The sequence below is a fragment of the Diadema setosum genome, chromosome 11 (genome assembly GCF_964275005.1).
Source record: "Diadema setosum chromosome 11, eeDiaSeto1, whole genome shotgun sequence".
NCBI classification, from domain to species: domain Eukaryota; kingdom Metazoa; phylum Echinodermata; class Echinoidea; order Diadematoida; family Diadematidae; genus Diadema; species Diadema setosum.
Genome location: NC_092695.1, coordinates 11,935,817 through 11,951,133, shown reverse-complemented (window position 1 = coordinate 11,951,133; position 15,317 = coordinate 11,935,817). Strand labels below are relative to the sequence as shown.

General features: G+C 39.0%; 1 long non-coding RNA gene across 3 annotated transcripts in view; it reads right to left on the bottom strand.

The window, feature by feature from the left end:
* Nucleotides 1-15,317, bottom strand: part of LOC140235148 (uncharacterized) — a 47,889-nt gene that overhangs the window by 18,616 nt on the left and 13,956 nt on the right. The window lies entirely within an intron of this gene.

Below are 15,317 nucleotides of genomic sequence, written 5' to 3'. Positions count from 1 at the left end.
CATTGCAGTGCGTAGAGCTGCGGCAACTCAATAAACTCGAACTCTAGTGTCTTTAACCTCGATTGTCACACCAAATTATTTGGTGAGCGTCTGACCCCTATTGATTGGGCTGGATTCACCTTAATCTAGGATCCTGGTAGCGTCTATTGATGATTCATGGATTCGAATCAGCGCTGTCACCACGCCAGTAAATAAGGAGAAACATCAGACGATCTTGGTATATGATGTTCAAGAGTTTAATGGCCGTGACCGAGTCAACAGTACGGTACAGGTACACACAAACACGTTGCTATTGCATGCACAACACATGGAAACTGATCAGAGTATGGAAAGCCACTTGATACAACATAACTATAATTATAATCATAATGGCGTTGATTCGTTTTTTCGAATCATGGAACAACGTAGAAAAAATGACAGGCTAATTATGATGTACAAAATACATGTACACAATAATCTTACTCCTCTTTCAGCACAGGATTATATTATTAAACAGGCTACTCAGTTGACGAGAGCCTCGCAACCACCACACTCCTACCAGGTACCATACTCGAGAAATGAATCGGAATTCCCTGTCGTCAGAAATTGTTTCAGCGCCATCTGTGGGATCATTTCGAAACCGTCTAACGGTTGATCAATGATCACAGTGGCTAGTTATTTTCGTCAAATTTTATATGTGCTTGTAAATTAAAATCTGTAAATAAATTGTATTATAATGTAAATAGCACAGTCTGCAAGAATCTTCAGTCTATTGAAGGAGGCGGACTTAATCGGAAGAAGAAGAAGAAGAAGAAGAAAAATTTTGCTCGGTCCCAGTCACACTGCACGATATGCGCGCTCAATGTCAATGCGTGTTCAAGGCCGCTGAAAATGCATCGCGCTCTACCCTGTTGGCACAAAATTGCATCGGGGACGTTGCGGCGCTCGTTGGTGACCGAATACTGGTGAAGTAGACATTTACATTCAACCCTTGCATTGAATAATTGCCGTCATGGAAGGGGTAATTGCCCATGCAAGAGGTACGTAAATTTTGTTTTTCTTTTGCGCTTTTGTGGATACTATAAAGATCGTACACTCATACAACCTTTGATACCATTACACTCTCGGCTTGCTATAAGCAAAATATCCCGCAAGAAAACGGCGTATTTCTCGATTTTTAGCGCTTTTCCGGCGACCCTAGACTTAATTCGCGCTCTTGGAAAATTCCGATTCTGCACTTTTGACGGTGGAATTTGGGGGCTTTTTGATGGATTTTTGGAGGAGACTAAAGGACTTTCCTGTTGTGAATGAGTGTTTCAGTATATGAAATGATGTGATTTGCGTGTGATTTGCATGTGATTTGCGTGTGATTTGCGTGTGATTTGCGTGTGATATGACTTTAGAACCAAAGATCGTACACTGGTTGTGAATGAGTGTTACAGTATGTGAAATGATGTGATTTGCATGTGATGTGACTTTAGAGATCGTACACTGAAGTATACGATCTTTGGTAGAACTCACTGGCTGGTGATAAGTGATACTGGTAAGTGACCGAATTCTGGTAGGTGACCGAATGTACAGTATGTTTACCCCGACTCTGTAGCGACGCTAAGGCGTGGGTCTGCCGCCTTTGACGGCCCCTCTAGTAAATATGGATGTAAGGAGAAGGGATTATAATTTCCGCTCTCAGACAAGTGAAAAACCTAAGCAACCGTCATCTAATAGGCCCTACGAGAAAGGAACCATCAAATCTCAGTGGTTGTGTTACTCGAAATTCAAGCACACAGGGAGCCATGCAGACCAGCGCAGCTACTTGTGGCGCCACGAGCAGCACCATGGGCGGAGCCTCGCCCGCCAACACTTCAACCACGTCCACGGCTAGCAGTGTGTCTCTGCTTGAGTCCTGCGACCAGCCGGTCGCTACAGCTGCCGCTCCTCTCATTCATGAGGGAAATAGGTAAGGACATGTTTCGCTCCTTCACGAGTCAGGTAAATACAAAACTCGACTCTGTAGTGAACGAAATAGCTTCGCTCAAGAATGACCTTGCATGCACAAAAAAGACGATTTCTGATCTGGAAACGGGTCTAACTGATGCTTCTATGATCGGCTGTGCACAGTGGAGAGGGATACCCTTCCTCAGCTGCGTATCTACATCGACAACAAAATCGAGGAATTAGATGAAAAACTTACCTTGAGCGAAATACATGACAGGAAACAGAACTTCCTTGTCTATTGCGTACCACCTAAACACAACGAAAACATTCATGAAGTTGTCACTGTTTAAGTATACTTACCAACTTCCTGAACATCTCCACAACGGAGGCCTCGTCGATAGGCCTACCCATCATCAATGCTCATCGCTTGCCTCCAGCTAATCGTGGACCCCAAGATTCTGGACACCAGCCACCGGCTCTCATCATAAGATTCGCACGCATTGCGGATAGAGACCGGCTCTTGAACGCCTACGAGCATCGCCCCCGCCAACGCCGTGACCAAGGCCAGCAACCCCTACCTCCTGATAGTGACCCGTCTCCAGCCCCGAATCCCTTCAGTCGAGTTTCCATCCGTACAGATCTTCCCCCGAAGATGAAGCGTGAGAGAGGGAGACTGGCAGCAACGGCATACAACATCAGAAAAAACAATGACCTATCGACCAGGATAAAGGTAATCGGAAACAAAGTCATCCTTCAAACCAGGAAAAGTGCACGAAATGGAGGGAACGCCGACCGTTGGACTGACTGGAAGGAATAACACGTGAGATTAGTATCGTTCAAATTTGTAATACTCTTGGATATTACAGTCTGTCTCTAATGTGAATAGATGTTATTTCCGCTTCTTACATATTTTTTTCCTATCTCATGCTCAAATTGATGATTATTTCAAACAGTACAATAAGTGCTACATGTAACTGTATATGCTTATTGCTTTTGTTTTCCTGCAGAAGTAGTTGGTGATTCTGAATGTTTGTCTCAATTACTCATTCTTTCACTTCAAATCAGTTGCCATGTAATTATGTAGCAAATTACCCTTAAACTACATAGCAAATTATAATACAAAGCCACCTTTTGTCTACAGTGACGCATCTTGTAATGCTATTGCTGTCAGTTACAAGATCGTCTGAATTATGAATTCAATTACATTGCTGTTCAAAGCCTCACTCCAATACTGTCACTAAAGTCACTGACGTGATACGTAGCAGGTCCGTCACATTCCTCCAATTTCGCATTTTGTCTGAAATCTTTATGCTCAGAGTTGTATGTATTACCCCATGCAAACAAATACTGAGTAGTTTATGTTTGCTTTTTCAAATCTGCCCATAAGTATCTAAATTTTGTGTTATGTTAACGACCTACTCTCATGCTATTAAAACTGATGTCAGTAATGTGACCAGCTAAATTTACGATTTGTATGTACATTCTGTTGTGTATTTCCCTTGAAGAGGGATACTAAAGTCACTTGGGCGACTTGCAGTATTTTTCCACATGATATACTAAAAATCTTGTACAAGTCGTATGTTTCTTTTTCACCTTTTTTTCCCCACATGATATACTAAAAATCTCGTACAAGTCGTATGTTTCTTTTTCACTTTTTTTTTTCACTCAAATGCTTTAAATAGCAATTACCGTGAACAACATTAGTGGTTGTTTATCGTTTTTATAATGCTACCAAAAGTATTCAAACAACCCTGTATTTTGCTTGGGCGACTTGCAGTATTTTTCCACATGATATACTAAAAATCTCGTACAAGTCGTATGTTTCTCTTTCACTTTTTTTCACTCAAATGCTTTAAATAGCAATTACCTTGAACAATATTAGTGGTTGTTTATTGTTTTTATAATGCTACCAAAAGTATTCAAACAACCCTGTATTTTGCTTGGGCGACTTGCAGTATTTTTCCACATGATATACTAAAAATCTCGTACAAGTCTATGTTTCTTTTTCACCTTTTTTTTTTCACTCAAATGCTTTAAATAGCAATTACCTTGAACAATATTAGTGGTTGTTTATTGTTTTTATAATGCTACCAAAAGTATTCAAACAACCCTTTATTTTGCTCTAATGACCCATTTTCATATGATCATTTTGAATCAACTGCCAACTGGCTTATCACCCAAACTGTTTAGCAAATGAATTAATAAAAGTTTATGTACTGCACATCAGTATACTGTTCTCGTAAAGTACGATTTTATGTTAGTTGAATTTCGGGCTCGTATGATTATTCCTGTTGTGAATTTTCCCGGAAAGTAAAATCATGTATTTGATGTATAGCATTTCTTGTTCTTGTCCCCAATTGCATAGGTCCTACAGAGTGCAGAGGACTCGACTATACACTCTCAATTGATATCCAATCCACCTGTGTGTATTCCTTAGATCGTTTCGTTTGCCCTATACTCATATAGGCCCGAATTCTCAAAGGTGGAATAACTTTATTACACCGCTTATTCCGCCGATTTATTACGCCTCTTATGCAAATCAGGCCCTCATGACGTAAAATGACGCGATTTCTTCCCCGGAAGCTATTGTCAAGGGTGGAATAACTTATTCCCCGGAATAACTGTTCCGCGGAATATTCCGCGGAATAGTTATTCCACCTTTGAGAATAGATTCCGGGGAATAAATCGCGTCATTTTACGTCACGAGGGCCTGATTTGCATAAGAGGCGTAATAAATCGGCGGAACAAGATAAGCGGTGTAATAAAGTTATTCCACCTTTGAGAATTCGGGCCATGATGTGTTCAACATACTCTCTTCTTATATAAGACGCTATGGAATCCAAATAAACTCTCATTCTTTGTACAGCTTTTAAGGGTCTATAAACTCCATTGAAGGTCAAGGTGTTTAGTGAAACCTGTTCCACTCCCCTACGGGTATTCACATACTATAAGATTCATTTAATAATATTCTGTGTATACATGTTTACCCCAATTTGGATTCAACTTGTCGTTATCCCAATACCTATAATGTTTTCAATTGTATTCGTTTTCACAATACCCATGGATTTTTTTAATCATATGTATTTGTTTCAACCCGAGCTAGAATAAGACCAGAGGGTCATTACGTGTACCCTCTCTTTATTCATCCCTTACACCCCCCCCCCAACCAATTGAGGGCGGTCACCTCAGCCACTTACCATAATATAGCCAGATCAGCTAATTTCAATCTCCATTTTGATCCGTCCAGCTGTACCCCCCCCCCGTTATGTAACATTGCGCTTTGCGCATGAACTGTTTTCACATTTTTTTTTTTCTTCTTTTGTAAGACATTGCCAGGTAAAACTTGGCCGAGAAGGTAGTTTGTCTGCTCTGGTTGTTCGCAAGTTCACTTACCCGTCTTTTAAAAGCTGAATTGTATGTGTGTTTAAACAGCCTTAGCGTTTTACATGTTGATTTAACAACACATGCCTATGAAATGATTGTCTATCCCACCTCCGCCCTCTTCACCCTCATCAAACACTTTTTTTTTTGCTCTTTTTTGCTCCATTTTTTTTTTAATACGTGAGCGCCTATAATTCGACTGTTTTTCCCCACCTTGTCAAACAATACAAGTTATACAATCATGTAATCAGTGCGTTTAACCTCGGGACGGTTGAATCGGGAGCGGAGATGGGACATACAGTACATCCTTTTCGGAACAATAAGGTAGTTCATGGTTAGCGCATATTCTTTGACCCCTACACTACAGACTTTCAAATAACATGGAAAGGACCTGTGACAGAGCATTTTTTGTTGAAGCATGCCACCTTTGTAATCAATGTCAATGAAACGCGTGTGCAGCTTTTGTTAAACATTATTGATGAATCACTTTCACCTGTGCGTTCTAACAAGGTGAAACACACAACTTAACATTCCAAATCCTCATTTGCCAGAGGATTCTTTTGAAAGTCAATGGCAAATACACAAACATTCTCATTTGACCTTTATTTTGCACATGCGCAAATCGCAACCGTGAACTCCCTTATAGACCGGTTTATTCATGCATCCAAATGTATGAATGACGCTAGGCGCCCTGAGACTTTGGAATGATCTGTTGTTGTTTTTGTTCCTTGTCACCTTTTGTAAGTACGGTATTCAGTTCGCATACAGCTGTTGCCCCGTCTGCCCCTGCGAGGGTTATCAGTAATACGTACATGTTCACTCATTTTAGCAGTTGTCCGACATGCGTAATGTCAGCAAATTAACTTAAACCTGTTCCACTCACGCATTGGTATTCAGACACTGAGACGCATTTAATAATATTCTAGGTACAAGGGCGTACGGGGGGGGGGGGTTGTTTTGGGTGTTCAAACACCTCCCCCCCCCCCCTTTGCCAAAAGGGGATGTTTTGGGTGTTCAAACACCCCCTTTGCCAAAAGGGGGTGTTTTGGGTGTTCAAACACCCCCTTTGCCAAAATGGGGGTGTTTGAGGTGTTCAAACACCTCCCTTGGTCAAAAGGGAGGTGTTTGAGCTATTCAACACCCCTCTTCAGCAATGTTTAGATGTTGACAAATGAAACAAAAGCTGTCTTTACCGCTTTTATTTCCGTTTTGAATTCTGCCTTTCCTTTCTTTTGTGTTCATTTTCTCTCTCTCTCTTCCTTGTTTTATCTTAATGTTTGTGTGGATGATGATACATAAGGAGTTGTCGTAATACTATACGCACTAAAGAACTCGTGTACAGTACGTGTTAATACTACGTTACTGCACCGCGCGCGAAGCTGACGCGCAAACAGTAGACATTCCCCGATCCCTGCTTTGCTTTCTGGCCGAATCGCGAAGATACATTGCGCATAATGTTCACCGTTTACCGGTATTTTATAAAATGGGTTCAAGAATGTAGCCAATAGGAAGCGCTGAAATGAGACACACCTCCTTCCTTTACTTCAGTACAACTGCACTGCCTGTAATCCTATGGTAGATTGCCGATCGTCTGTGCGCGCGGCGGCTCCTTTGATGAATTGCATGCATACGCGTACGCGCTGTCAATCCTGTAAACAACTTCTAGTTCGGGCTGCCGGCCGGCCGGCCTGTCTTCCCTTGTGTGCATAACTAGTGGCGTACGTACGTATACTGTGCTATACGTACACTTTGTACAGTACAGTAGACCAAGCGTTATGGGGCCGGACGCGTACATGGAGTCACTTTGAAGAGCAAATCCAACGATTTAGCAGGTTAATTCTCGCGCCGTTTTCAGAGTATGTTGTCTAGTAGGCCTATATGAGGAGTCTATATCAAGTCTTTAAGGTAAAGGGTGCATATTCTATGTAAAATAAGTAAGTTTTCATGCGGGTGTCCGGAAACCCAACCCCCATTATACTTATACTGTATGTGCGGGACTTCCGCGAGTGCGACGTGCGTAAAAGTTTGGGACGAACATCTTCGGACGTCTTGACCCACAAAGGTACGTGAAAAACGCTGAAAAATGATGTTAGTTTTCGAATTTTCGACCCATTTTATAAAACAAATGATGCACAGGATTATTTCGTGGCGTTAGTATAGGCGTAGCTCACTCTCGGGTATTTACAATGTAGTGCAACATGCACTCGGCTTCGCCTCGTGCATGTTTCACAATTGTAAATACCCTCGAGTGCACTACGCCTACACTAACGCACTCTATCCTGTGCATCATTTGTATAATACCGTACGCGGTATACCGTAAATTGTGTATGATGCATAATATTATGCGTGTACAATGCATGCTGCGCTGCAGCCTATCATAGGCACAATGCATGCTAAGTTAGTAGTATCAACTACCAACAGTGGCGTATCTGGGGGGGGGGGGGGGGGGGCAAGAGGGGCGCGTGAAAAAAAAACGAGAAAAAAAACCGACGAAGAAAAAGAATAAAAAGAAGAAGAAGAAGAAAAAACCCTCGCCCGGACGGGAGGAAGGAGAATGGGGGGGGGGGGGGGGGGGGAAGAAAACCAAATCAAACAAGATAAAAACAAAACATGAATTCCATGTTTTGTAACGCTGAAATATAAAAATTTTCGGCTCGCTCGCTGCGCCCGCTCGCCAAGATTTATCCCCCCCCCCCCCCAAAAAAAAAGAAGAAGAACAAAACGTAATGATGACGTGGAAATATAAAAATTTCGGCTCACTCACTCGTAGTAATTTAGAGTATTTTTCCAAGTCCTTAGTTTGTTGGCATAAAATCGTTATCTATGAAGCCGTCACTATATCTTGATTAGAATTGTAAGATTTAATAACCAAAAAATGACAAGAATTCCATGTTTTGTAAGGTGAAATACAAAAATTGTCGGCTCGCTCGCTGCGCTCGCTCGCCAAAATTTATCAGATTTTATATCACCCTAAAAAAAACCTTTTAAGTGCTCGAAAAAGCGTATCAAGTGGACTTTTTTTAAAGTCCCTACCGGGATGGGATTGGAGTTGAACATTGTTGGTATAAATCGTTATATATAAGACCGTCATTATATCTTCATTAGAATTGTCATTCGAAGATTTAATAACCAAAAATGACAAGAATTCCATGTTTTGTAAGCTGAAATACAAAAATTTTCGGCTCGCTCGCTGCACTCGCTCGCCAAAATTCTTAAATAATACATTTAAATCACCCTTAAAAGACCCCTTCTAAGTGCTTGAAAAAGCATATCATGTGGACTTTTTTAAAGTCCCTACCGGGATGGGGTTGGACACTGTTGGTATAAATCGTTATCTATAAGGCCGTCACTATATATTGATTAGAATTGTAATTCGAAGATTTAATAACCAAAAATGACAAGAATTCCATGTTATGTATAAAGCTGAAATATAAAAATTTTCGGCTCGCTCGCTGCGCTCGCTCGCCAAAATATATCAAAACTTAGGGTTGCCTATTACATTTAAATCACCCTCAAAAGACCCCTCTTAAGTGCTTCAAAAAAGCATATCATGAGGACTTCTTTAAAGTCCCTACCGGGATGGGGTTGGGGTTGAACACTTTTTCAGAAATTAGGGGCGCAATTTTCGCGCTTGCCCCGGGCGCCGTTTTCCCTAGATACGCCACTGACAGTGGCGTAACTACGGGGGGCATGGGGGGCACGTCCCCCCCCCCCCAATCCGCTGGTTTAAAAAAAGGGGAAAAAAAAGAAAAAAAAAGAAAAAAAAAACTAGGAAAAATGGTAATTCAAGGGTTAGTAAACTGCTTTTGAAATCGACATGAAAGGATGATCAAGAAAAAAAGATATTTTTCGAAGATTTCTTTTAACCATATAATTAAAGAGGTATAACATTGTTCAAAAAGCCCGTAGACGACAAAAGATTGTGATTCAGCGTGATTCCTGGCTGGCATTTTGAATACAAGCAGGATGTGCGCAGTGTACTCAGAATATCGGAATGGCAAAAAGAGTCGCCTCAATGTTGCGCAATGTGATGTTTGATAGGTTGTACACATTTGCTATCAAAGCTTGATCATTGATTTTGCAGTGTTGCTTTACATACTAGTCTATATTAAAATGCCTTGCATTGCCAATAATAAGACTAGACCTTGGCTATTTCCTAACTTTTCCATCTATTTGAAACACACACACTCACAAACACAAACAAATTAGGGGATGCTCTATATAAAGTGCAGATTTTGGACGTCCTTCTCCCGCTTGGTCACTTCGACGCCCCCTCGCTGGTCATACCTCCCCAATCATGAACATAAACCGACACCCTTGACTACCATTGGCGGATCCAGGGGGCACACCGGGCGCCCCCTCCCTCCAATGCGAAAAAAATATATACATGTAGCTACAAACGACAGTTTTTGGACGGTAAAATGTCAAAATTTTCAAGCTCGCTCGCTTCGCTCGCTCGCATTTAACCGTTATAATGCCATTCTCCGGATGTTGCTGCCAGTAATTGCCAGCAGCAGTTGCGCCCGATGAGCCCCCCCCCCCCCCGAATTTCCAAAGCGAAAAAATATAGCTACAAACGGCAGTTTTGGGACTGTAAAATGTCAAAATTTTCAAGCTCGCTCGCTTCGCTCGCTCGCATTTAATCGTTATGCAATTCTCCTGATGTTGCTATCAGTAATTGCCAGCGGTTGCGCCCGGTGCACCCCCTCCCCTTGATTTCCAAAGCGAAAAAATATAGCTAAAAACGGCAGTTTTGGGACTGTAAAGTGTCAAAATTTTCAAGCTCGCTCGCTTCGCTCGCTCGCATTTAATCGTTATGCAATTCTCCTGATGTTGCTGTCAGTAATAATATTGCCAGCAGTTGCGCCCGGTGCGCCCCCTTCCCTTAATTTCTAAAGCGAAAAAATATAGCTACAAACGGCAGTTTGGGGACTGTAAAATGTCAAAATTTTCAAGCTCGCTCGCTTCGCTCGCTCGCATTTAATCGTTATGCAATTCTCCTGATGTTGCTGTCATTAATTGCCAGCAGTTGCGCCCGGTGCGCCCCCTCCCCTTAATTTCTAAAGCAAAAAAAAAAAAATAAAAAAAAAATAAAAATATATATATATATATTATATATATATATATGTATATAACTACGAACGGCAGTTTGGGGACTGTAAAATGTCAAAATTTTCAAGCTCGCTCGCTTCGCTTGCTCGCATTTAATCGTTATGCCATTCTCCTGATGTTACTGCCAGCAACTGCCAGCAGTTGTACCCGGTGCAACCCCCTTAATTTCCAAAGGAAATATATGAAGAGTTTGTTTGCAAAAACCGATAAGTCCATATTTGCCAAATGGAGATATTTGCGATTAAAGGTCCAGAAAAATAAAGAGAATAATGAGAAAATGTTTGCTTCTTTTGACCATAACTTCAAAAATATACCATTTAGTGACCAATATATCATTTAAAATGTATTATTTTGTACTTTATGACAGAGATCGTACTTCAAAATCTTCAAAAATGGACTTATCGGTTTTTGCAAACAAACCCTTCATATATATGTATATATATATACACACATATATATATATATATATATATATATATATATATATATTATTATATATAGCTACAAACGGCACTTTGGGGACTGTAAAACGTCAAAATTTTCAACCTCGCTCGCTCCGCTCGCTCGCATTTAATTGTACAGTTATGCAATTCTGATGTTGCTTCCATTAGGTGCCCCCCAATGTCTTGACCCACGGTACGCCACTGAACACCCCCTCTAAAAAATCCTGGGTACGCCTATGTCTAGGTACATGTGTACCCCAATTTGGATTCAACTTGTCGTTATCCCACTACTCATAATGTTTTCAGTGGTATTCTTTTTGACAATGTCCATTGATTCTTTAAAAAAAACAATCATATGTATTTGCTTCAACCCGAGCAACAATACGACTAGAGGGTCATTACGTATATGTTCTCTTTACCCCCCCCCCCACCAAGCGAGGGCAGTCACCTCAGCTACTTACCAGTCCTTCAGATTAGCTACAATTTCAATCTACATTCTGATCCGACCTGTATACCCCTGTGTATATCCCTGTGTATACTCCTCCTTGTTATGTAACAGTGGACGTGAACTGTTTTCACATTTTGTTTTCTCTCATTTTTCTGCCTGTCATGTAACATGACGCGTGAACTGATCTCACATTTTTTTTCTCCCTTCTTTTGTAAGCCAATGCCGGGTGTAACTTGACCGAGAAGGTCGTTAGTCTGCCTTGGTTGCACGAAAGTTCAACCACCCAGTAAAAACTGAATTGTATGTGTGTTTAAACAGCCCTAGCATTTTCATGCTGATTCTTTCAACACATGCCTATGAAATATTTGTCTATCCCACCTTCGCCTTCTTCACCCTCCTCATCAAAACACTCTGTTTGTTTGATTTTTTTTTTTTTTTTGCTCTTTTTACACGCGAGCGCCGTTAATTCCACTGGTTTTTTTTTTCCATCTTGTCAATCATTACAAATTAAACTGTAGTTTTTATACACATGCAATCAGTGCGTTGAGCACCGGGAGGGTTGAATCGGGAGCGAGGGTGGGATATACAGTATGTATATACAGATGTTTTTTTCTTCCTATAAATCAATATATTTTTTTAGATAATATTCATAATTATTTCCTACAAACAACAAATCTGTCCAAATTCGGGAGCTATCTCTATGTCCGCTTACATGTTTTGTACTGGTCCAGTCAAAGTTCTTTTACAGACTTTGACTAATTGTGTGTACGCTTTCTACCTGTGTTGTTTATGTATATTCTATGTTCTTTTCCTGTGCTATTCATGTATTCTATGTTTTTGATTATGTTGCCAGAAATCTATGTCTATGTGAATTTGCCTACTCGCTGTACTATCTGTGAACCCGGGGTTGTTCGTGCTTCCCTTGTGCCAACATATTTAATTCCTTTACAAATTCGTCAGCTGACATGCCTTCACATACTTAATGACTCTCCTTATGGCTAATCGACTCAATGCAGCATTTGATTTCCTTGATGATGATGAACTCTAATTTGTTTAGACGCTTCCCTCCGGAATAAGTTACATTCGTCTGCTTTTTTGATAATCTTATTGCCAACACTGTTAACTCATCTTCAAAAGATATATATGATTTTGATTTTGAATATGACTTCACTCCAACTCCTTCTAAATATGTCACTGTTGATCAATTCAAAGATTTTACAAAGAGTTTTTCACAATGCACATTTTCTATGTTAAATCTTAATATAAGGAGTATTAATAAACATTTTGATGATTTACAGATATTAGATAACCAAAATAAACATATTTAACTATAATTGGTATTGTTTATAGACCCCCAAGTTCAAGTCCTAAAGATTTTTTGGATTGTATAACAAACTCATTAAAAATCCCTTTTTATTAATAAAAGTATTTTCATAATGGGTGATTTTAACATTGATTTGATTAAGAATGATGATAATACATCTCAAGAATATCTTGAAATGTTTTTGTCAGCCTCCTTTTTTGCCATTAATTTCGAAGTCAACTCGTGTTACAAATCATTCCGCCACCCTCGATAATATTTTTGCTAATTCTGTGCAGATTTTAAATTCTTCTGTAATTTTATCTGATATTACTGATCATTTTCCCATTATGTTTTGACCTTAAACCATGTAAACACTGTGTTAATAATTTTTCTTCATCCAGACGTAGAGCTATACACCAGAAAACTTGGCTAGCCTTGGTGCTAACTTAGATAGGGCTGATTGGTCTAGTGTTTATGATAATGATGATATAAAGGTTACAGCTCGTTATTCCGAAGGCTCTTTATTCCTAAGATTCGTTATTCCGAAGGTTCATTGTTCCGAATTTCATTTTCGGATTAACCAATCTTCGGAGTAAGGAACCTTCGGACTAACGCCACAAATTTTCGGATCAACGAACCCTTTTTCATTTTCGGATTAACGAACCTCGGGGTATAGGGAATTTGCGTGTTTCGGATTAACGACCCTTCGGAATAACGAACCTTCGGAATAGCGAACCTTCGGAATAACGAACAGCACCCGATATGAATGTATCGTTTGAGAATTTTTCAGGGATAAATAGATATTTAGATGAATATATTCCCAGATTAAAAGAACAGTCAGTTAATTATAAAACTTCCCATAAATTACCATGGATTACAAAATCTCTTCTTCGTTCAATAAATAGGAAAAATAGGTTATATTATAAATTCAAATGAAAAAAAAAACTGAGAAGTCAAAAATAAATACACTTCGTACAAAAATATTTTACGAAGATCATACGGTTGGAAAGGAGAAAATATCACATGATTTAGTTAGAAAAATATAAACATGATATAAAAAAATACATGGAAGGTGTTGAAGCAGGCAATGAATATATCAAAAAAGAAATCAGATCTTACAAAAATAAGACATGATAATAAAGTTTTTGAAGATCCCAATGATATAGCCAATATTTTTATATATTATATTATATCTTATTTTTCAATGATGGAGAGAATTTGGCAGAAAAAAATACCGCAGTCAAATATACATTTTTCTAAATTCTTAGGTCAATCTAATTCCAGTTCTATTTGTTTGTTCCAACAACAAAATACGAAATAATAGATATAGTTACCGCAATGAATAACAAGCGAAGTGCCGGTTATGACGATATCAGTAATTTTATTTTAAAGGGAATTATATCTTCAATTGCTGACCCACTTTCATATATTTTCAATAAATCCATATCAAGTGGTGTTTTTCCTGATTTTATGAAAATAGCTAAGATTTTCCCTTTATACAAAAAAGGAGATGATTCTGATATAAGTAATTATAAACCTATTTCTTTGCTTCATCTTTATCTAAAATATTGGAAAAATTGATATTATTTTACAAGAACAATTAATTTTCTGAATTTTCATAATGTTTTTACAAATTCTCAATTTGGGTTTCGTCAGAAACATAGCACGATTCATGCCCTTTTAAAGTTTATTGACCACGCTGCGCATACTATTGATAATCATTCTCATCTTATTGGTATCTTCCTGGACTTCTCCAAGGCATTCGATACAATTAATCATGAAATATTACTTTATAAACTGTCTCATTATGGAATACGGGGGAAGGCCTTGGAGTGGTTCAGGAGTTACCTACAAAACCGAAAACAATCCGTATCTCTGAATGAGAGCAGCTCGAGTTTAGAATTCATTAAATGTGGCGTCCCACAAAGGGTAGTTTATTAGGACCCTTACTTTTTATCATCCGTATTAATGACTTTTGCAGATCATCTGACATACTCTCATTTATAATTTTTGCTGACGATTCAAATATTTTCTTTTCCCACCAAAATTCAGATACTCTTGTACGCATCGTTAATTCCGAATTGAAAAAAGTAACTCAGTGGATAAGAGCTAATAAATTATCACTTAATCTCGAGAAAACTTATATGCTTTTTAGTAATTCTAAGATTTAGGAACAGGTATTATTTTTGATGACACTTTGTTAGAACGAGTACTAGTATCTCATATAAAATTCCTTGGTATCACAGTGGACGATAAACTTTCGTGGAGGCCACATATTACAAACATTTTGTAGAATAATTTCACGCAATATTAGTATTATTAATAGACTCAAGTTTCCATTCCAATATTCCATTGTCCTCTTTGTTGACGTTGCATTTTTCTCTAATTTTTGATACCTTATCTTAATTACGGACTCCTAGCGTGGGGTAGTGCCCATCAAAATTTACTAGATAAACTATTGTTATTACAAAAAAGGGCAATTCGTATTATTTGTGGCGTCCCGCCACGTTCCCATACAGAGCCATTATTTACTAAATAGAAGATTTTGAAAATCAAAGATTTGTATTTTTTTCAGCTTGGTCAGTTTATGTTTAATTACAACTTTATTGGCTCAGAATACATTTATATACACCGGTCCTAGATTTTGGAACTCACTATGAGCTGTGAAATTAAAAATTCCCCATCTTTGTATTCTTTTAAGCGCAAGTTGAATTTT